This window comes from Rhynchophorus ferrugineus, unplaced genomic scaffold, assembly GCF_030347505.1.
Source record: "Rhynchophorus ferrugineus isolate W39M unplaced genomic scaffold, kcgeb_rfMv2 rfM10, whole genome shotgun sequence".
Classification (NCBI taxonomy): domain Eukaryota; kingdom Metazoa; phylum Arthropoda; class Insecta; order Coleoptera; family Curculionidae; genus Rhynchophorus; species Rhynchophorus ferrugineus.
The window spans coordinates 6673158-6696512 of record NW_027472589.1 but is presented as its reverse complement, the minus strand read 5'-3'; the positions used below and the strand labels follow the sequence as shown (position 1 = coordinate 6696512).

The window sequence follows — 23355 nt, the reverse complement described above, 5'->3', positions numbered from 1 at the left end:
ACCTTTTTTTGTGTTAAAAATAAAAGTTATATTATTTATTAAATTTTTAGTGAGTTCCTTATTTATTTTTTGAAGTCGGTTCAATTTTTCTGTTAAAAGTATTTTATAGAAAAAACGATTGTTTTACTTGCTAACTAACACGTTAAAATAAACGAAAAAATAATGAACTTGTACATTAAATGTTTACATTTCCTTTTAGCATAAATTACAGAAGTATTTCCTCCCAACGTTTCCCAATGAATAAAGCATGTCATTCAATAAAAACACACCTTTTGCAATATCTTGTTCGGCGACAAGGCAAGGTCGCGCAAAAGTTACGTTTCGATTTTTTTCCATATCCGAACACGGACAATTCAGCGCCAAAGAATTTCGTAGCAGCTCGGTTTCATTATTCCGCGTTTTTAATTAAAAATTTACAACATTCTTATTCACATGTTACGCGATTATAAAACAGAACCGATTAAAAAAACACACACATTCTAGTCGTATCCCTTTAAAGTCGATAGTAACAAGTCAATTGAAAAGTCCCCGGCCTGAGCTCACTTATGACGGAGCAGTGCTTGAAGATGATCAAGCGTAATAAACCCGAATTTTTGCGTCGATATGCGACAATGGATGAAACATAGCTCCATCATTTCACTCCGAAGCCCAATCGACAGTTATCCGAGTGGACTGCAGACGATGAATCCGCTCCAAAGCGTGGGAAAAGGCAACAGTCGGCTGGCAAGGTTATAGGCGTCTGTATTTTGGGATGTGCATGGAATAATTTTAATTCACTACCTTGAAAAGCAAGGACCATCAAAAGCGACTATTACATAGCGTTATTGGACCGTTTGAAGGACGAAACCACCGAAAAACGGCCGCATTTGAAGAAAAAGAAAGTGCTGCTTCACCAAGAGAATATACCGTGTCACAAGCCAGTGAAAACAATGGCAAAAATCTATTAATTCTATAGCTTCATGAATCCATGGGCTTCGAATTGCTTCCTCATCAACCGTATTCTCCAGATCTGGCCCCCAGCGACTATTTCCTGTTCTCAGATCTCAAAAGGATGCTCGCTGGGAAGAAATGTTCGTCGAATAAAGAGGTGGTCGCCGAAACTGAGGCCTATGTTGAAGCAAAGAACAAATCGTACTACACAAATGATATCGAAAAGTTGGAGGGTTGTTATAATCAGTGTATCACCCTCGAAGGGAATTATGTTGAATAAAAAAACCTAATTTTGCCAAAAAAATGCGTTTTACTATGGTAAGACGGGGACTTTTCAATTGACCTGTTATTTGTTCGAGACGAGACAGCTGTTTACTTGAATGGGTTTGAAATCATGCCAGGATTTCAATATTTTACGGTAGCGTCTTCCTTTTCTCTCCGTTTTGGTTTACATAATGACAATAAAACATTTTCGCCGGCACTAATATTTTATTCATACACAGAACTGTTCGTCGTACGTTTACGTAAGACCACTTAAAACGATTTTTTTCTCTGTCAAGACGTAGTTTTTAGAAAAACAGCCGTATATTATTACAATACGATTTTGGATTAATGAAATAGTCTTTTTTCTTAAACAATAAGCATTTTACGAAATTAAGAAGTTGTATTTAGTTAATAATAGTTATATAAGTTTAAAATACTATAATTCATATGAAACTGGAAAATAAGAGAATAAAAATAACAATATATTGAAGAAATAAATAATTCATTACAATTTGATTAATAAAAAATACTTTATTTAACTGCAAACTTACATTAAACATACTTTAGCACAATATAAATATACAAAAACATTCGTTTTGGGTAATATCAATAAAGTTTAATGGAACGGAATAAACAAGACAAAAGGAATAAACTCAATTACCTTTGTAAAGATAAAGTTAAGAGGTTTTTAAATATATTTTAGAGTCTCTTATTCAGCAAGTAGGGTATATTAAGCATTAAGCCTACCGGCTGGAAAGCTGCCAACTTGGGAGTAATCCTAGAAGACATCCGGACTTACCCAGCCTGTTTACCAGCTTGAATGGGATCATTTTACTTGTCGGATTTGGCACTTTTGCCTTAAAAACAATCACAAACATTAATTTACGACTAGGCACCAGTAGGATTCGAACCCATGACGATGTCCACAACAGGAAGACCGTCAGATCGCGTTTACCATTGCGCCAACCAAGCCGGCCTAATTAATAGTGAAAGAAAGAAATAATAGTTTTTTTTCATTTTTCTTAAATGTATCAATGTATTATTACAAGTCGTTTCCGACCAACTTACCTCTTGACTCTAAGATGACTTAAAACTAGGTACTTATCCAGGACCTATTGACCTTAGTTAGTCTATAATAAAATAAAATAAAATTTAGTAGTACTTTTCAGTGTTTTAACCACTTACTACGTAACTATACATGATATCACACTGTTAGGTTCTTTTGAGTCTGCATTTTAATAGCAACGGATTTTGTTTGGTTCGTAATTTAATTTTGTGTATATGTAACAAAATTATATTATTATTTTTGTATTGTTTGAGCTTGGCACCGACTTTAGAATGATCAGTTCGTAGTAGTTAAAATAATATTGTAAATAAATAAATAGGTGTAGGTAGGTATTAAGCTAAATTGTGTGTATATAATAGAATATAAAATTAAATAGTAGATAGGTGAAACAAGTATTATATTTATTTTTATTTAGTTATTACGAACGTTCTATATATATTTTGTTTTAAAACGTTTTTTTTTTGTATTGAAAAACTAAGTTTGATTATATTTTAAATTTGTGTAAGGTCTTTATTTACTTTTTTGAAGCCAGTTCGATTTTTTTGTTAAAAATATTTTATTTTTCTCGTTTTAGTGTTACATATTTACTCAATAACTTAGGCAGTTGTTTTATTAGGTATTACAATGGGTGGGCCAAGTAAAGGTGCAGCCCGTATGAGAAAAAATAGGAATAAAAAACAATGATTGAAAATAAGGAACGCTTCAGACCCCGGTATCAGCTACCTAGTGGTCTAGGTGATTTGATAAATGTTCTAATCAAACTAGAACAACAAAAGGTTGTTGCCGCCGTCGAGAATCGAACCCGCGACCTCCGCATGTGAAACAGTTGCCGGCCATATTTCTACGCCTTCTTATAGAATATAGTTAGTGCTTAAAAAACAAACTGAATGGCTCTTACACTGAACCACTTCCGATTTTCCGTCATATCAGTTCAGCAATAACATCATACAAAAATATATTTCAGATAAAAAAAATATGGGAAAACTGTGTACGTGCCTGAAGAATTTGAGGTTTCCATTTCCCCCCTGCCCCAACCAGATCCTGATGTGGGTGGTTTCAATAGGGCCACCTTGGAAGTGCACTCTTTCGAATAAAAAATTATTTCGAAAATCATACATCATCTAAATTGGTGACATCAAAACGTCGCAATATTGTCGCATCAACTCTGAGTTTTAGTTCAGTTTGGCTTTGACATAGAATAAAATTCTAATCTAAATAAAATAATTGAACAAAAATTTTATCAAATAAAATTTATTTTAACATTATAGTATATTTAAAAACTACAGCTAGATATACAGCCACAATAGTCTATCGGTTAGAGTTATAACCTCTCATCACAACTGCTTTCAAGAATTTTGCATACGTATGACAAGCGGACGACTTTGACAGGCTCATTCGTTTACCTCTTAGAAATAATCAGACAGCATTGTGTCTCTTTTTAACTAGAATAAAATGAGAAGGAAAATATTGTCTGATTCCAAAACGAATTTACAAATTGAGGCAGGTAATACATTAAACATTTTGATGATGTACAAAAAACTTCGAATAGACTGTACATAATAGACATATACATAAATCTGAACGAAGAACTTCCTCCTTTTTTGAGGTCGGTTAAAAATCATTAAAATCGCAACCAAAATGTCTCGTTATGTCTACATAACTTACGTTACTTCCAATTAACTAACTACTTAACAGCCAAAGTAATGTTCTATTAAACAAAACGATAAAACAGCAGGCGAACTTTTAAATAAATCGCAAACCTGGGACGCGGAATTGAATTTAGTTAGAATCGTAATTTCCGCGGCGGCGCTCATCGTGGTTGTTTTGACATCCCCGATCAAATGTCAAACATCTGTACTTAGTCGGAGATTCATCGTGAATAAATCTCAATAAACGGTATACATATATACAGTGACTTGTATTTTTACCATCTATTACGAGGTAATATATTATCGGCCCAACAAAAGATTATATTATAATAAACGGCTGAAATAAAACTGATTTATTAATAAGATACCTACAATGTTGACCTTAATTTACCATTTACCATTAACAGTGTTAATATATGCAGTTTTGCGTTGAATATATTATTATATGCAAATACATATATCAGGGTTTATTTAATTTGAAATATATTGTACTTAACTATTAATAAATTAAAGGAATTGGTGGCAGAACACTATATACCAGCGTATTTCTTTTAATTAATTGTAAATACTTAATTTACAGTGTTGTGCTTTCATCAACCCACAAGTACGGGATAAATACTACATCAATAGATAATTAAAATATTGCATAAATATTGATATCATAAAAAAACGTTTTTATAAAGTGGTTTGACAAGCGCTTTCAGGAATTCTTCATTCCTAATTTCCTAATAACTGATATTTACAGTAATAGTAAATGAAATACCTGGTAATAGAATCACTAAATCAAGAGCTGATAGATTAAGTGGTACTACTATAGATATGACCAAGGTAAATAGGGTAAATTTATTAAAACAGCTTTGAGCTTCTCTTTTTTGCCTTCTCTGATGGTAATTTGTTTCAGAACAACAAACCCCTATCTTGTCCATCTTATAAATTGTTTGTTACTGCATTTTTTTTAATGAGTCAGCTTCGAATTATGGGTGTAGCTCCCATCACTCTACAAGAATATGTGCTGAGCCTGGGGATGTCGTATGTCTTGAGCTTCACTTGTCCGTCTTATCTTGTCTTGTCCACTTATTACACTCGGTGTCAATGCCAGCCCGTTTGTATGTTACCGCCTCTGGTACTTTATGTTATAATGTAGTATTTCCTGCTTTATTCTTCATACACCACGATCCAGATACATATTTCTATTGCTGATGCTTTCCAATATTTCTGTATTACTGTTGCTTTCTGTGATTCAAAATTAAATACCATATCCCCAGATAGGCAATTCAAACTACAGACTTTGCTGCGAGTTATCTACGCCTGGTCCAGGTGTATTTCTACCGAATTAAATTAAGATCCAAGGAAAAAGACCCAAATATTTTGCATTTTGTGGGATGTTCTCTTATATAAATTTCCCGATGGACAAGTGTGGGAAAACGCAACAGTCGGCTAGCAAGGTTATGGCGTCTGTATTTTGGGATGCCAATGGAATCATTTTCATTGGCTACCCTGAAAAAGGAAGGACTATCAACAGCGACTATTACATAACGTTATTGGACCGTTTGAAGGACGAAATCGCCGAAAAACGGTCGCATTTGAAGAAAAAGAAAGTGCTGCTTCACCAAGAGAATGTACCGTGTCACAAGTCACTGAAAACAATGGCAAAAATCTATGCATGCAACAGCTTCATGAATCCATGGGCTTCGAATTGCTTCCTCATCATCCGTATTCTCCAGATCTGGCCCCCTGCGTCTATTTCCTGTTCTCAGATCTCAAAAGGATGCTCGCTGGGAAGAAATGTTCGTCGAATAAATAGGTGAACGCCGAAACTGAGGGCTATTTTGAAGCAAAGGACAAATCGTACTACAAAAATGATATCGAAAAGTTGGAGGGTCGCTAAAAGCAGTGTATCATCCTTGAAGGGAATTATATTCAATAAAAAAAAACTTATTAATTGACCTGTTTTTAATATGATGTGGAACCGTAAAACCAGTGGTAACAGCAAATAAAATGATATAACAATAACGTAAAGTTTCATTATTTAATTCAAAACATTCAAAGTTCCCTACTACATTTAAATCTACAATAAAATCTGAATAATGTATGCCCCCTTCCTTGTTATTTTTTAAACAATTACCGTCCAAATATGCATATGCATAAGATCTCACCTATTAAAATTATGTATAATCCACTTAATTATAAAGTGAAAAATTCATAATAATCTAGGAATAGTCTAGGACGTAGAACAATGGTGACTATTTGACTATTAATAGGCGCTATTTTTAAATAATAACATTGTTTAGAAACAGTTAATGTTTCTTTTAATCTACGATTCTAGTAATCAGGTATTTTTTGTTACATAAAACGTATAAAAAACCACAGGAAACATATATGGTCTTTTTTTGGTTTTGTATTTTAAAACTCCAAGAATTGCGACTAAAAAATAACAATTGTTAGATTATTGCTATATATAAACATATAAAATGTTATGTTAACATACAAATATATTTCCTACATAAATTTGCATATAATTAATTAATCCAATATAAAAATGTCTAGTGAATAAGAATTTATTTATATTAGAAACAATATAAATATATTTCATAATATTATTGAATTATATTATATTATTAACATTTAAAATATATATTTTAAATAATTTAACATATTAAACACGTCAATTATTGGTAACCCTCGTTATTACATATGGTTCAGAAATGATTAATTTATAAATATGTTATATTATACTGAATTTTAATATCCACAACAGAAAAGAACAAGAAGAATGAAAATGGATTTGATATTTTGAATCTAATATTACTATTATTGACTGTAGTTTAAATAAGAATTTGGAAAAGGAATATTTTTGTTATATCTATATCAATATTTACAATTTTTATTTAAATCGTAGTCCTGAAAACAATTATAAAGAACCTAAGCACCCAATTGCATAATATAACACCAAAAACACAAAATATATAAATACAATATTATTGCTAAGCACAAAAATACCTTATTCTTAAAAATTGAAGAATCGCTTAAGGATCGTCATTATATTCGATTACAAAAAGCTCCAAAAAGGAAACAACATTGCTTTATTAATTATGACCCATTACTTCTCCCAGTATTGTCCTAAATGTTAAATATAATATAAAAAATATAATACCCATAAAGCTCACAAAGCTATCCTAGCAAATCAATAGCCATCCATCTTATTTGTGTTAACTAAGAGCTTGTAGCAACCTTGAGATATGTCAAATTTTTCATCGTGGAATAACGGTCAACAATGTACCCAGAAATATAATCCCAGATGTTGAACATGGGCGGGTTGCCAGCAGCGCTAACTAGAACCCGATAACGAATAGCTGGCAACCCCAAGACGTTTATCTGGGATGTTATTGAAGGGTATTTCCAATCATTCAGTACTCGCCCATCGTTTGGTTTAGACATGCCACCATCGACTGGCCAAGCCTCGCCAACAGGTAACAATGCTGCCATCCGTTTTATCTATGTTGTATTTTCTACATTTTTTATATTACTCAATAAATAACGGTCACATAATGTAAACATCACAGTTTCATTTCGTTTTACCTCCATTCACCGAGCCATATAACTTACCCCGAAAGCATATAAAAGCTTGCAATAAATTCTTATTCCAATTAAATCAATTGGGCCTTTTATATAATTCTGAAAACATCTAAAGTTTTTCAATTGATTTATGACAAAAGAAAAATTCATCTTTCATTCTCTTTTTATTAATTACATCTTACAATAGACACGCTTAGTATAATCTTAATTTACAAATTAGTACAATTAGTAATAGTACATCATTATGTATTTCCCAAATTAAAATAAAACTAAACCACTTAAGCTATAGTTAAGAATTAAGAGCTAAGTTAAGAGTACACTTATAAACTAAACAAGTTCGTGTGGTTTCGCTCGCTTCAAACTTAGTAGCTGTATTGCTTTCACTGTGACTTAACAAACTCATTTCATGCTTTAAGAGGAATTGTTGGATAACTTCGTATATCCATTCGATTTCGAGGTCATCGCGTAGCTCTTCGTTGGTTACGTATCGATAAGCATTGATAATTAATCGTAGAACATTATTTGGGTGCGTTGGATCGCTAGTTGGTTTGATGTTTTAATACAACCCCATAATTTCGAAGGTCCTAATTGGCTTTATGATCGACTGATAAACCAATCTCTTCGATTTTAGTTAAAGTTCTTCTCTGCTTTTTGTCTAACCCTGTGATGATGATGATGTTTCCAATTTAACCTACTATCGAGATGTATTCCGATATATTCAGCTGTAGTACTTGTTCTACAGTTAGACAGAGAGACATCTTTTGCCACGATAACTGTATCGTCGGCAAATATTCCGAGTACTGTTTCTTTTGTCGTTGGGATATCAGCAGTATGCAGGAGTGGTCCCAAGACACTACCCTGTGGACCTCCAGACGAAATAGGATTAACTATTGAGAGTGCCCCTTTATACAAGACCCTAAATGTTCTTTCGAAAGGATATAATTCCAGTAGTCGACAGAAATTCCCCGTTAGCAGTCATTTTGTAGATTATTCCCAAATGCCACACCCGGTCAAAAGCTTGTGGGACTTCCAGGAATATTACAGGGCAGTATTTCTTTTCTTCGGATGCCTTTTCGACAACCGCTATTACTCTGTGTACTTGGTCGATTGTCGAGTGATTATTTCGAAATCCAAACTAGAAATCCGGTACTTCTGTAAATAGTTTAATACATTTTAACAGCAGTTTCCCAAATATCTTTGATAGCAGCGAAACAGACCTGTAAGATCGAACTTGTTCTGCCGATTTGTCAGGTTTTTTAAGTATAAATTGTTCGAGCAACCTTAAATCATTTCGGAACACGTTTCAGTCTCATAAGGCAATAAATATATATGTCAACATGATTATTGCTTTTCGTAGCAGCTCTTTCAATAAGCCAGGTGAAATATCATCAATCCCAAGAGCCTTTTTAGGTTTGAGATTGTTGTCAATTTCTGTGATAACTTCCATTAGAGATAAAAGATTTACAGCTTCATCGGGCTGATAGACAGAATTTACACGTATTATAGATTCTATATCATTCGGTTGGAATACGTATTTTCAAAGTCAATGTGAAAGAGTTTCGAGTTATATCAGTCCTGTAGGCAAAAAATATATTAAACACCCTTTGACTTCTGGTGAGCGCATGCAACCTGAGCAGATTACATGTTTATGCTTGTTGTCTTGGCTTGTAATCTGTCTTTATTGGGAAGAAAATACTACTTAGGATTTTAAAATTGTAAAAGCATTAATGAAAGCACATATAAATTCTGACTAAGAGTTAGTATAAAATAAAATCCCTTATTTCCTCTGTGAGCGAAGACGACAAGCATAAACATGTAATAAAAAACTAAAAAAATCCTTATATCTACAATAATTTTGCATTTTGCACTTTTTCCATATTATTTTCGTTTCCAACATACTTAGCTGAAAATACTCAAAGCATTTTGGTTGCAGACCTGTGTAATTTATATGAGTAAATAATGACAGCTGAAGGCATAACTAACATGGCATATGAAAATAATGTGGGAATAAAAGATCGACGTTAAAAATCCCAGAAATCCAAATAAAAAGTGGCAGATTTCAAAGTTCTCGTTTCGCAAGAACGTCCAATAGACGCCGATTAATTATGTCCGAGCGTAAAAATGAAATCGTTTAGTATGTTAAACCACCCGATCAGGACGTTAGCTAACGATTACTAAAAAGCCACCCATGCAGAAAAAAGGAAACAACTAATAAACATTGTGCGTACATTTCTAGAGTAGAAAAACTAGTTTGCGTCCATTATTGCATTACGTTTTCCACCAGTAAATCGTAATAAGCGTATTTCCAGTTGATTGGGCCGTTCTCATTAATTTCATAAATGCATAATGTATACATCCCATTACTTTTCCGCGTCTAATTGCGACTTTCGTTTGACCAAATCCAACGGCAGGTTCATCGTTGACTTCCTGCTGATCGAGCAACGATCCTGATTGTAGTAGATTACAATAATATATATCGAACGGTTTAATACGTAAATAGAGAATACGCGAGAGTTATTACAGTATCGAAAAGTTACCAATACTTTCAAAGATTATATGATAAATCAATTTCCTTTCGGGGATAAGAGGTGCTTGCATGTATCCTGTCAGTTTTTTGGCTTTAAAAAGGTATTTATTGAGAAACATTTCCATACTAGACATTAATCAAAATATGCTCATCATTTTCAACAATTCTTTCCCTTCATTCTGACCGTCTGGCGTCGAAAGAACGAACTAGGTTTAACAGTGACATCAATTTTAGTACTTCTTCAGCATCTAGCGTGTGTCCGCCACACTAATCTAGTCTGGTGAGTACGCTGATCCTTGACAACTCTTGCAACCACATACTGAACGCTGTAATGCAAAATGAAGACTTTACGCCTGTTGTTCGTTATTTCTGATATTTCTTGAAAGCATTTATATTCACAGTTTGTTGCCTGGAAAGGAATGAAAGCGCGATGCCGAGACGGATCGAAATTGCAGTTTCAGTCAATTTGCTGAAGTAGATGCTATTGGCATCCTACGTAAACGTCTGAAAACAGTTGGTTCACCAACTGCTATGCTGTCTGACAGTTATTCAAGAGTTCGAGCTGACTTTTCGTCCAATCAGTCTTCGAATTCATTGTCTCCGAACAACTATATAAAACTAAATGAAAAAATATCATTTTAAGTAGTTTAACAGTTGTTTACATCAATAATATTCAATCAGTTTCGCCAATAGATATCACTGATCAAAATGCATGCAAGCACCTAATACTAGGATTAAGAAACTAAAGCATGATGAATCCTGTTCAGCTACATCAATGTCAATACAACAAAATTGCTTCAAAAGTTAAAGCATAACAATATAAAGCATTATACCATTAATTAACGTTAAAATAGTTACATTAATTTTGTTTTTGTTTATATATCTTGTATATATATCTGTGTATTACCAATGGCAATACTAGAAAAACTATTCATTATTATTTGAAAATTGATAAATGGATACGTGAAGACGTACGATAGATGCTTCGTACTGAACACCGAACTGACTTACATTATCCTTACCATTTAAGACCACAAGAAATTAGTCAATTATAAATTAATAATCTATGAAGTCTTTAACATACTAAAGATAGAGATGATACAATCAGAAAATGCTCACCAATTTGATAAAGTTAAAAGTCGTAATATATTTTACCGATACTGAATACAACAATATACCAATACGTAGTGAATATATCGCCTATAATGTTTATATATTTATCACAAGATAAAAAAATAGTCTATCTTGATACTGTTTCAGACTGCCTGCTTCCTACAGTCAAGCATGGGGAAGGTTCCGTCATTATATGGAACAAGTGATACGTGAATGACAGTAACGTAGTCAACTGGTCTTCTTATTCACATCACTGACAGAGAGTTAATATCTCTACATGATCAATGATGAAGTTCTTAGTATGATTAGCATATTGTTGGCAAAATCCTACGATTTTCCAAGATGATAATGCGCCCATACATATAAAATATCGCAATAACCTTCCCTGGTCAGTACAATGCATTTCATCCGTTGGAACATTCCGTTGAAAACTTCGACACTCTACGAATCCATTTTTCGTAGAGTTGCAAGTATAATATACTGATAAAATTGTCTTGAACTGAGTATTTAAATCATCATATTCTAGATAATAATGTCGCAAATTTAAATGAAATTTAATAACATTCATTATGTCCCAAAAACTACGATTAATAGACGAAACACTGTCCGCTCTTTGGTCACACAACAACATCTCGTTACTCTATTAGAACTCGAGTTATATCTCAAATAATTTACAGAGATCTAGATCGACTCTAGTCAGAGCCAGATCAAGTCAGTTCAAATAAATAAACGAATAATAATAAAACAGAAACTAGAACAATAGCGATCATTGTTCTATTATTAACGACATAAGTCGATTTTCTTTTATTTTAACAATGACTTGCGGCTTAAGGGGGCCTTATTCTAGTCTACGAATTTTAAAAAATCGATTTTTTTATAATTTTCCCTTACTTAACACATTCGGGAATATACCGCTAACATTATTTGTTTAATATTAAAATTATTTTCGGAGGTATAAATGTTTTAGTAACGCGACATCTAAAAACGAAACTTTAAACGTGTGTTGCTCGAAAGTACTTTTTTCGAGACGGTTGACATGGTATCTCAAGTTCTACTGAAACGATTTACTCTATAATTACAAAATTTGGATTTTTACTATATTTAAAAACATAACCAAACAAAAACATTTGTTGGTTTTTCAAACAGCCGTAACTTGGTGAAAAAAATGTGTTTGACATTTTTGGTGCATAATGCACGATAACACCAATTCTCTAGATTACGACTGTTGGACTTTTTCCTTTGTTTCAGATGACTAAGAAGGTATCAACTATGAAAGGTCGATTGTATTTCACTTTTTGGAGACACTCCTTATTTTATCAGTGTGTAGCTTTTTGAATTTTGAATTTTTTAGCTTTATTTTCTTTGATGTATTAGGCCCATAAATTACCTTTTTTTCACTTTTTCGCTTTATTGTGAATGATCAGTGCAATATATTTCATTAAAAGTATTGTCCATTGATAGACGTTACTCTTTCCCATCTCTCAGGGAATGTACGCATTCTTTAGTAACTTCATAAGATGACAGGTCCCAACTCATATGTTGAATCAAGTAATGATCAGTAGTAGAAAGATTTGCAGAATACGGTGTGTTCCAAGTTTGTTTTTACTGATGTTGCATGTTGCTTGAACGTCGAGCGTTGTAATGCTGAAGAATAACATTGCTGTGCCTTTGGTCAGTTTTTCGCATCAAACACATTAGTTGTAGTTGAGAGTGGTCCCCAATGACCGTTTCATTGAGTGATGCCTTCAAATTCTCATCGTATTTTTTTTGCCTGTCCAGAAATCTCTTTGTTTTCGGTGTGAAAAACGCGACTTTGCGAAACGGCATTCACATGTTGAAATCGGTAAAGCTAGTTGTCATAAGCATCGCACAGCATTCGATGTCCTTCAGTCCCCGTTTTATTCAAACTGAAGTAATTAAGTAAACAATACCGCAAATTTCAATGCTCGGGAAACATGTGTTGTTCACATTTGGACGAAATGATACATTCACTATGTGAGGCACATGAAGTTGGTTACAAATGTACCCGATGTGATATAATACAGAATGACACCATCTGTTGTATATCAGTTGAAACTGATCTATAAGTCATATATTCTTTAAGCATTCATAAACATCTAGTGAAAAGTGGATGGTAAATTTTTTGGTAAAGTTCTAAAAATATGCCACTAGACTAGAATACCCCCGTAATTAAAATTATTTTTAGTGTGGATTCTTCACTGAGACAAACCAAATTCTTCATATCTTACCGTGTTGCAAGCGACCAGAGAGCTTTTTTGTTGGTGTTTTCTTTCCGAGGGTATAATGTCATTTAACAACAACCTCCGGTTGGTCGTGCCCGAAGGTCCGAGCGACGCCGGCTATTCTTCAGGTCGATCCGGTCAGGACCCGAGCCCCATTCCGCGCGAAAACGCGAACGGAACAACGGCAAGAAGAAGAAGAAGAAGAAAGCGAAGAAAAACGACGAACGTCCAAAACAAAACACTGGCGCGCGCGAATTCGTATGGGCGCGCGTAGCGTAGAGTGGGGCGGCCGCGACAAAACAAACACGCGACGATCAAGTCAACCTTGCGTACGCTGCCTGGGATCTCGACGTTGTTCGTTACTACGTTACGTTACTACGCGCCCCGGGTGGGGGGGACTACTACTACGGCCAGTCGGCCATGTTGGCGGCGGTGGCGGTCGTCCGGCCGCCGATGTCAGGAACGAGCAGGCCGTTTGCCAGGCCCGTGCAAGGGGGAGAGCGCGAGGAGGGCCCTGCCAGAGGAGAGGCTGTCGAACGACGACGACGTTGGCGGCGGAACGTTACCAGGGTAGAACCTGGAGTATTTGGTGTCGCGATTTAAACGATCAACTAAATAGCGTCCATAATAAAGAGCCAATATACCAGTTTTCAAAAAATTATTACAATTTTAATATTATTATAAGTGTAAACCGTAAATTCTAAAATATCAAACAAGTCGTTAAAAGATCAATAACAGGTCAATCGAAAAGGCCCCGGCCTTACATATAGATGGCGCTACCAGAATTAAATTGATATGTTTTTTAGTTAGCCCTAACCCTCAAAAGCTGAGTGTATAAATTTGACAGCTGTAGGATTATTAGTTTGCAAATTATAGCATTTTGAGTGAAGCAACTTTTGTTATTGTGAAAAAAATGGATGAAAAGAAATTTGGCCTGATGCTAAGATTCCGGGCACAGCCCCAGGAAAATCAATCATCAAGGATTGGTATGCTAAGTTTAGACGTGGTGAAATGAGCACCGATGACGGTGAACGCAGTAGACGCCCAAAATAGGTCATTACCGACGAAAACATTTAAAAATTCCGCAAAATGATTTTGGATGACTGTAAATTGAAATTGAATGAAATACCAGACACTCTAAAGATATCAACTGAAGGTGTACATCATATCATTCACGAATATTTGGGTATTAGAAAGCCCTGTGCAAACTGGATGCCGCGCGAGCTTACTTTTGACTAAAAATAACGACGAGCTGATGATTTGGAGCAGTACTTGAAGATGATCAAGCGTAATAAACCCGAATTTTTGCATCGAAATGTGATAATAGGTGAAACATGGATCCATCACTTCACTATGTAATCAAAACGCATCAGAAAGCACAACAATCGGCTGGAAAGGTTATGGTCTCGGTATTTTGCTATATGCGTGGTGTAATATTCATCGACTAACAGTGAATATTCTATAGCATTATTGGTCGATATGGCAAAGAAAAATATCTTGTTTCCTCAAGACAACGTACCGTATCACAAGCCAATCAAAACAATGGCAAAACAACATGAATTGAACTTCGAATTACTTCAACATTCACCGTATTCACCACATTTGCCTCCCAGCGACTAACGACTGTTTGCAGGCCTCAAAAAATGCTCACCTGTAAGAAATATCGCTCGAATGAAGAGATTATCGTTGAAACTGAAGCCTATTTTGAGACAAAATATAAATCATGCTACAAAAGTGTTATTGAAATGTTGTTGTCTTGACTGACTGTGGGTATCTGAAAGTCTCGATGTAGGTAATCAGTCCTATAGTATTTGGGTGCACCCACAATACCTCTCAGGACTTTGTTCTAAAAAATTTGTATTTTATTAATGTTACTCTTTGCAGAACATCCCCATAATTGAACTCCGTATGTCCATAAAGGTTTCAATATTTGCTTATATAATAGCAATTTGTTATGTACTGATAATTGTGATTTTCTTCCAATTAGCCAGTACATTTTCCTATATTTCAATTCCAGTTCTTTTCTTTTCTTCTTTATACGTTCCTTCCAGCGAAGTTTTGCATCGAGATTCATTCCGAGATATTTAGCGTTGTTGCTATATGGAATGATAATGTTATTTAATGTTATTGGTGCTTGTACGGTCTGTTTATAGGTGAACTGTACATGTAGAGATTTACTTTCATTAATTCTTATTTTCCAGCTTGTGTCCAATTATTTATATTGTCACTTGCCTGTTGTAATTTTCGTAAGGCTTTTTCACTATTGTCTCCGACAGCTTGCAGTATCATCAGCAAATGTAGCCATTGTGATATTTTCCATTTGTGGTATATCACAAGTGTAAAGTAGATAAAGCATTATAAAGCATATATATATATATATATATATATATATATATATATATATATATATATATATATATATATGAAAAAAAAACCAATTGAATGGCCACATCACTGAGACAATTATTTTATTGATATATTGCTGCTTCCAATTAAGAACACAACACTACCAGCAACATTTTAACTCATTATACCTTAACTTGTATTTTTCAATTTCCATAAATAACAAACTATTACAACTAATTGTTGCAATCTGTTCTGTAACTGCACAATTTCACAATGCTCGAAAGAACAAGGTCTCATGGATAATTACTCAGCAACAATTACCCCGGTAATATTATAATAACGTATAGTAGTTAAATTCAATTTTACTCTAAATTTTTGCAAATCTACAAAATCGATTTTATTCTCTTAACTTTAAGTCACAAAAAATGGTTACAATCTAATAATTAGTTTTAAACTATTTCTTATTCGTATTTGTTTGTTTTTATTCATTGATACTGAACTATTGTTTAAACTTTTTGCTACTCTGGTTGCTTAACATATTGGACAATTGTACCATTTACTATTTTACTTTTTTTCGCTTGATCTGCAATATTCGTTTTATTGTACCATTGATGGCAATTTAAAAGAAACTTTCACATTCTCGTTACCATTTCAACATTTCTTTATATATATATATATATATATATATATATATATATATATATATATATATATATATATATATATATATATATATATATATATCTATATATATATATATATATATATATATATATATATATATATATATTAATTATATTAAAGCATATTTTAAAGAAATATTGTATTAACAATTTTCTAAATTGAGAAGTACAGTTAACGAGAGGCCCCACATACAGAGCGGTACAAATTACAAAAAGCTATGGCACAGTAGTCGAGGTAGGAATGAAGACAATGTAGTTTTAGATTCATTATGCAACCTAAAGATTGTAGTTAAGCATTTGTTCACAATTTGTTCATCGTTATGACCGCCTAAAAATGTATCTAACAGGTCAATTAAAAAGTCCCCGGCCTGACACATAGATGGGGCTACTAGAATTAAATCCATATGTTTTTAGTTAGCACTAATCGTTAACAGATGCGTGTATTAAGTTGACAGCCGCCGGATCATTAGTTTGTCTATTATAGCATTTTGAGTGAAGCAACTTTTGTTATTGTGAAATAAACGGATAAAAAGAAATTTCGCGTGTTGATAAAATATTGGTTTTGTGAAGGGAAAAAATACTGTTCAAGCAAAAACTTGGCTTGATGCCGAGTTTCCGGATACTACCCCATGAAAACCAACCATCAAGGATTGGTATGCTAAGTTTAGAAGTGATGAAATGAGCACCGAAGACGGTGAATGCAGTGGACGTCCAAAAAAGGTTGTTACCGACGAAAACATTGTAAAAATCCACAAAATGATTTTGAAGGACAGAAATAGCAGACACTCTAAAGATATCAACTGAACGTGTGGATCATATAATTTACGAATATTTGGGTATGAGAAAGCTCTCTGCAAAGTGGGTGACGCGCGAGCTCATTTTTGACCAAAAACAATGAAGAGTTTATGATTCCGAGCAGTGTTTGAAGATTGTAAGGCGACCAAACGTAGTAAACCCTAGTTTTTCCGTCGATATGTGACAGTGGATGAAACATGGCTTCATCATTTCACTCCGAAATCCAATTGACGGCCATCCGAGTGGAGTGCGCACGATGAAACCGCTCCAAAGCGTGGGAAAACGCAACAGTCGGCCGGCAAGGTTAAGGCGTTTGTATTTAGGGATGCGCATGGAATAATTTTCATTGACTACCTTGAAAAAGAAAGGACCATCAACAGCGACTATTACATAGCATTATTGGACCGTTTGAAGGACAAAATCGCCGAAAAACGGCCCCATTTCAAAAAAAGAAAGTGCTACTTCACCAAGACACCGCACCCTGTCACGAGTCAGTGAAAACGATGGCAAAATTCCATGAATGGAGCTTCCAGTTGTTTCCATTTCATCCACCGTATTCTCCAGATCCGGCTCCCAGCGACTATTTCCTGTTCTCAGATCTCAAAAGAATGCTCGCTGGGAAGAAATTTTCGTCGAATGAAGACGTGATCGCCGAAATTGAAACCTATTTGGAAGCAAAGAACAAATCGTACCATAAAAATGGTAACGAAATGTTGGAGTGTCGCTATAATCAGTGTATCACTCTTGAAGGGAATTATGTTAAATAAAAAAAAAACTAATTTTGCCCAAAATATGTGTTTTACTATGGCAGACCAGGAACTTTTTAGTTAATCTGTTAAATAGATAAATAGGTTTAGGTAGGTATTAAGCTAAATTGTGTGTATATAGTAGAATATAAAATACGTATAGTAATTAAATAACTTTGTTTATTCTTATTTAGTTATTACAACGATAATTATGTAAATATTTTATTTTGAAACGTTTTTTTTTTTGTTAAAAATCTAAGTTCGATAAAAATCTAACGGTATAAAGCCACCTATTGCGATTAGATGTATAAACACCATGTAGGTAAATCGTTCATTTACGCCTTGTAAACGTCCCGTTATCAATTTCGCATCTGAGAACCCGGCACATAAATATAAATGAGCTCAGAATGGTAAACTATCCGGGGCCGAATTTTGAGTTAAAAAGTGTTAATCGCAAAAAAACCATCTCTAAATTAACGGCGGCCGTGTTTATGCGAGTATGTATCTGTGTGTACCAACGGCCGTTCCGGGAAATCCCAACGCTAAAAACGCTAATATAATAGTAAATTATCCGTCGACCGAATACAATTACAGCTTAATTTATTGCATTCGCCTTAATTACTTCGCCAGAACCAGATATGATTCCAGGAAATGACGAGCGGCGAACTTAAAAAATCGCAATTGTTTATGTGGGTCTCTCGTGGCGCGTCTAGAACGCGAAAAAAAGATGATACGCGCCTCTCCCGGCCATTGTTGTTTCGGTTCGAGTCGGTCGTCAAAGTCCAACCGGCTAGAGAATTCGTATCGTGTTCCAGTTACGGACACTGACTAATCAGTAACATCATCTGTGCATAAGACGGTGGTAACTTTCCTGTTAATATTAACGAGTATTTAATTTTCCTTCGACTGAATCCTATGGCCATAATGTGGTAGTTGTCATAGCTGGGCAAAATATGTTTAGCTAGAACTGAAAACAGACGATAGTCAAAAAATTAAAATAGTAATTACTATTTCAGTTTCAGATTTTTTTATTCGTGATAACAGACGAAGATATGCGAGAATATGTTACTACACAACATCTCCGATTTTGGCACATGTGCATATTGGCTCCATTTAATTTGAAAACAGAGATTAATCCGAGTTTAGAAGGTTCTAGGAAGGAAATAGGTTCAGAAGGTAAATAAAAATGATAGAATTTTGGAAATAACACATGTTATTTAAAAAGTATTGAATGTCCAGCTATTCTATTTTTATAAAAACATCATATTACACATCATCATTATTTTTTATTTATAAAAATACACAAATATGATAAATAATTGATTTAATGTTGAAACTATATATAAGGCGGGAAATAAACATTGAAAATTTTTTGAAATAAAACATTTTATTTAAAAAATTATTGAACAAAATGAAAACAAAAACAAAATTAAAAAACACCATATCTAAATTAACAAGAACTGCAAAAACCATATAAATAAACATTACCATATAGAAGACCAAAATCGTTTAGATCGAACACAGCCGATATAGCTAAAACCAAACGAAAAAGCCACCACTATATAAGTTATGAACGCAGAAAATTCTCCTAAAAATCTCCAAATATTATCGCTACTATTCTTGATCCTCAAACTCCATTAATGAATTGACTACCTCGAGCTTTCTATTAACATATTGTACAGTTACTAGTCCAAAATGAGTTGATGATCGTACACTTAAGCTAAAAGACATCTCAGTCAATACATCATTATTTTTACAAAACATTAATTTATTTACTTATCTTATAAAATAATGCATTGTCTTTTCCTTGTCATTAGATCATTAGAGCGTCGGTGATAGTTTTATATTTTATTTATTTGATCCAGGTCTACTTTTATTAGCAAATTTAATTATTTCATAGTATCACTGTACACTGTTCTTACATCTTGTACACCGTTCAAAATGCTGTCTAATTTCTTCTTCTTTGATTCTCTGAATTTCACATTCTCGACTTTTACTCTCAACAAATTTTAGCTATGTTACATCTTAGCTATAAAATAAAATTAAATTATTAACTAATAAAAAAATATCTAATTATTACCAGTTACCTCAAGCCTCATTATTGACTTGACCACTTTTAGCACAACAAGAATAATTTTCGTCTCTGTTCTTGTTATCATTACATTTTGTTATATATTAATACCTATTCCATGGTGTTATAAATTTGGTACCTAAAATTCCCACTGTCAATAAAATTGATTCTGTTTGCCTTGGTCTTCCATATTTTAAAACCAATGTATGTTAGACCACCAATATTATTATTACTATAGAGTTATTAATGTAACACAAAATCTAAATATTCTAGATCTTTTTGTTGTTTTGAATCAGATCAAACCCGACCGTACCGATCGATTCGAATAATTCCATTTTTGATATATGTGGTTAATCGCTGGCCCAGTCCCCAAAAACAATATAATCATCATCTTTTTCATTAGTGCTTCTACTAGTGTTACTCTCAAACATTATTTCATGATTTGGAACATTTGTCGACGACACAGTTATCATGGCAAAAGGTGTATCTCTGTCTAAGGCTGTAGAAAAAGTACAAGTAACGGTCAACAAGATCAAATGGATACATGGAGTGATCCAAGATTTCGCCTTAAAACATGAAAAAAGGTTGCTAAATCACAGCAATGTTGAAGCAATACAGCTACTAATCAGTGTATAAGCGTATTCTTAACTATAGCTTAAATAGATTAGTCTAATTTTTAATTTGGCAAACACATACTGATGGATTAATCCCGTACCCACCTTACTTGTGAATTAATGAATGAGAGTACAACAGAACAATAGAAATAAATTAATTTGTAAATTAATATTGTACTAAGCGTATCTAATATAAGAAGTCATTAATTTTAAAAAGTGTAATATTCAAAGCAAAACATGCTGTCTTCGACAGATTAATCTAAACTGAATCATGAAATGATGAGTGATAATTGGCTATTTCCCCTATATAAAATTGTTAACCAAGTTTTGCGCCTCAAAATCACCAAAGGACGTGATAAGCGGAAAATTTAAAAACTATTTTGATTCAATTTTTTTTATTACTCTTCGTGAGTACACAATCTGCCCTATTGGCAATAAGTATTTCTTAGGTCTATGTTATATATACATGGCATGTAGAAAATCACTTCATTAAGCAATCTTCTGTATAAAATATTATCTTAATTAATTAGTTTTATTCTAAAGCTTATTCTAAAGTCTACATATGTCCAGTAATCAGATCAGGTGGTGTTAAACGTTTTAGTCTACGCACTTCACTATCACGTCGCATATTTAGCTGGTTAGCGAGTATGTTGAGATGCACTGACACACTTTCGAATTACTTCACAAAAACACGTTGAATTACACTCGTTATAGGTTCTAGGGGAATATCGCGTTGTATCACTTTATATGAAATATAGTACGGAACATCAACAATGGCACGCAACGCCTTATTTTGGAACCGTTGAATGATGGAAATATTAGATCTGCTAGCGGTACCCCATAGTTGGATTCCATATGCCCAAATGAGCTTGACTATAGACTCATACAGCAATACCTTGTTATCTAATGATAACTTGGATTTGCGCCCGATGAGCCAATACATTTGATATAATTTTAGTCCCAGTTGTTTCCGTTTAGAGAGTATGTGCTTCTTCCAGGTTAGGCGCCGATCTAAGTGCAAGGATAAAAACACATAAATCGGACAATATGGCACCCAGACAATTAGGCAAGAAAATGTTTAGATGGCCTGGCAGAATTTCATGGGTAATAAAGAAGTGACTGATGATTGTTCCGCACTATCCCGATCTTTTGTTAGAGATACAAAAAAAGAAAATAATAGTGGAGCCCGGTAACTGATATATAATGATAATTCAAAATCATGGCAGGACTAACAATACTTTATACGTTTACCGAAAGAATTATGAACAAATGTATAATATCTGATAATTAAGGTGTCTGTACTATTACCACCCGCTTATTTGATAAATGTTCATTACCATTACTATACAAATAAGTATGATAAATACAAGTATTAATAAGGAACATAATCACGTAAGAAGATAATGAGTAAGTGATTTGTTTAATCTTAAACATATCGTAGTAAAACTATTAACAAGTAGAAATCACATTATGTAGTTAATTATATCTCACAATAATAGTTATTTACAATATTTAGTAGTATTTGGAACATAGAGGATATGACTGAAGAATAATGGAAAAATAAAATTAACCTAAAAAATACTACTGAGGCGACCGCCACGACCCCTTGGGCCATCACGCATTCACGTACAAGTACAAAGGTTGACAATGCCGGTGGATTGGTACCATGCAGTTCCAGGCTATAAAAGACCATCACGACGATGTCTCACTCTCTTCTCTTCTCTTTTCTTTTATCTACCCCCTTGTAATAGTACCACTATGACAGCGCTACCGTACTTCCTGTACCTAACCTAATATCCTGTCAATTCTCCCGTCGACCACATGTATCAGTTATAAAATAAATAAATTCTGCAACCAATGTTTTCTGTTTTCGCGCAAATTCCTTCCAAAAATAGTAGTGAGTGTTCGGACAAACAATCGCATCGACAGCCAGACATTCCGACCGACCGATCAGACGAATATTCCTACACTACCTAACCACTAACCGGATATGGAACCGCTGAAGGTTGCTTTCCGATGAAGATGGATGGTCTGTCGTTACTGATGTAAAGAGAAATGAGAAGAGACGCCATTTTCATGTCAATATAGGAGTGTTATAACTCTTGGATAACACCAGAACAGATTAGATAGTCCAGGACATACGAATGGACAAAGATGGTAACGTCATGGCCAGTGTTTCGGCAGTGTACTATTAGCAGTTGTATAGAATTTGATTGGAATTTTGAAGAAGTTCCAATGATTAACTTTTGAGCATTTGTTTTCACTAATCGAGACGGACGTGGTATAGAGACCAGACGATAGAAATGCTGAGATGTACACTAAGCTGGCACCATAGAGTATATATGGAGGTTTTACTTAAATAGGCGAAACCAAGGAAATGTTTTGCGTAGTCCGTTCAATGCTGGTTCTCAGGCCACTTTTTTATTGGTTCATTTAAATTGGCCTACAAAGGCATTTGATTGGCTCATTTCGATAACGCGATTCTTTGTTTCAGTTTGTTTACCACGCCTTTTTTGCGTGTCTGACATAAAATAGAATTAGCATTTTGGGTCTTAAATTTAATCACTATTATTTGATTATAACGTATCTTCTTCCTCAAAAGTGTTGTGTATCCAGTGCATGTGCGGAAATAAAAAACCAGACGTAGTTTTCCTTGGAAGAAACAACCCAAATTAGCTAGATTAAGGACGTGAGTGTGACTTGATTGTACCTGATACGTATACAGTTATTTA

At 34.0% G+C, this 23355-nt stretch overlaps 1 protein-coding gene and 1 long non-coding RNA gene across 3 annotated transcripts in view; one reads left to right on the top strand and one right to left on the bottom strand.

Moving 5' to 3' along the window:
* The window catches only part of Atx-1 (Ataxin 1), a 280299-nt gene extending 266583 nt beyond the window's left edge, over positions 1 to 13716 (bottom strand). For both annotated transcript variants that reach the window (XM_076415944.1, XM_076415945.1), the window contains exon 1: positions 13375 to 13716. The gene's annotated coding sequence lies outside the window, so the exon portion shown is untranslated. The remainder of the gene's footprint in view (positions 1 to 13374) is intronic.
* A 5265-nt stretch (positions 13717 to 18981) lies between these two features.
* On the top strand, positions 18982 to 21882 carry LOC143203704 (uncharacterized). The gene is made up of 3 exons (XR_013007411.1): positions 18982 to 19114; positions 21622 to 21727; positions 21780 to 21882. It is a non-coding gene; the product is annotated as an uncharacterized LOC143203704 (long non-coding RNA).
* The last annotated feature ends 1473 nt before the right edge of the window (positions 21883 to 23355 follow it).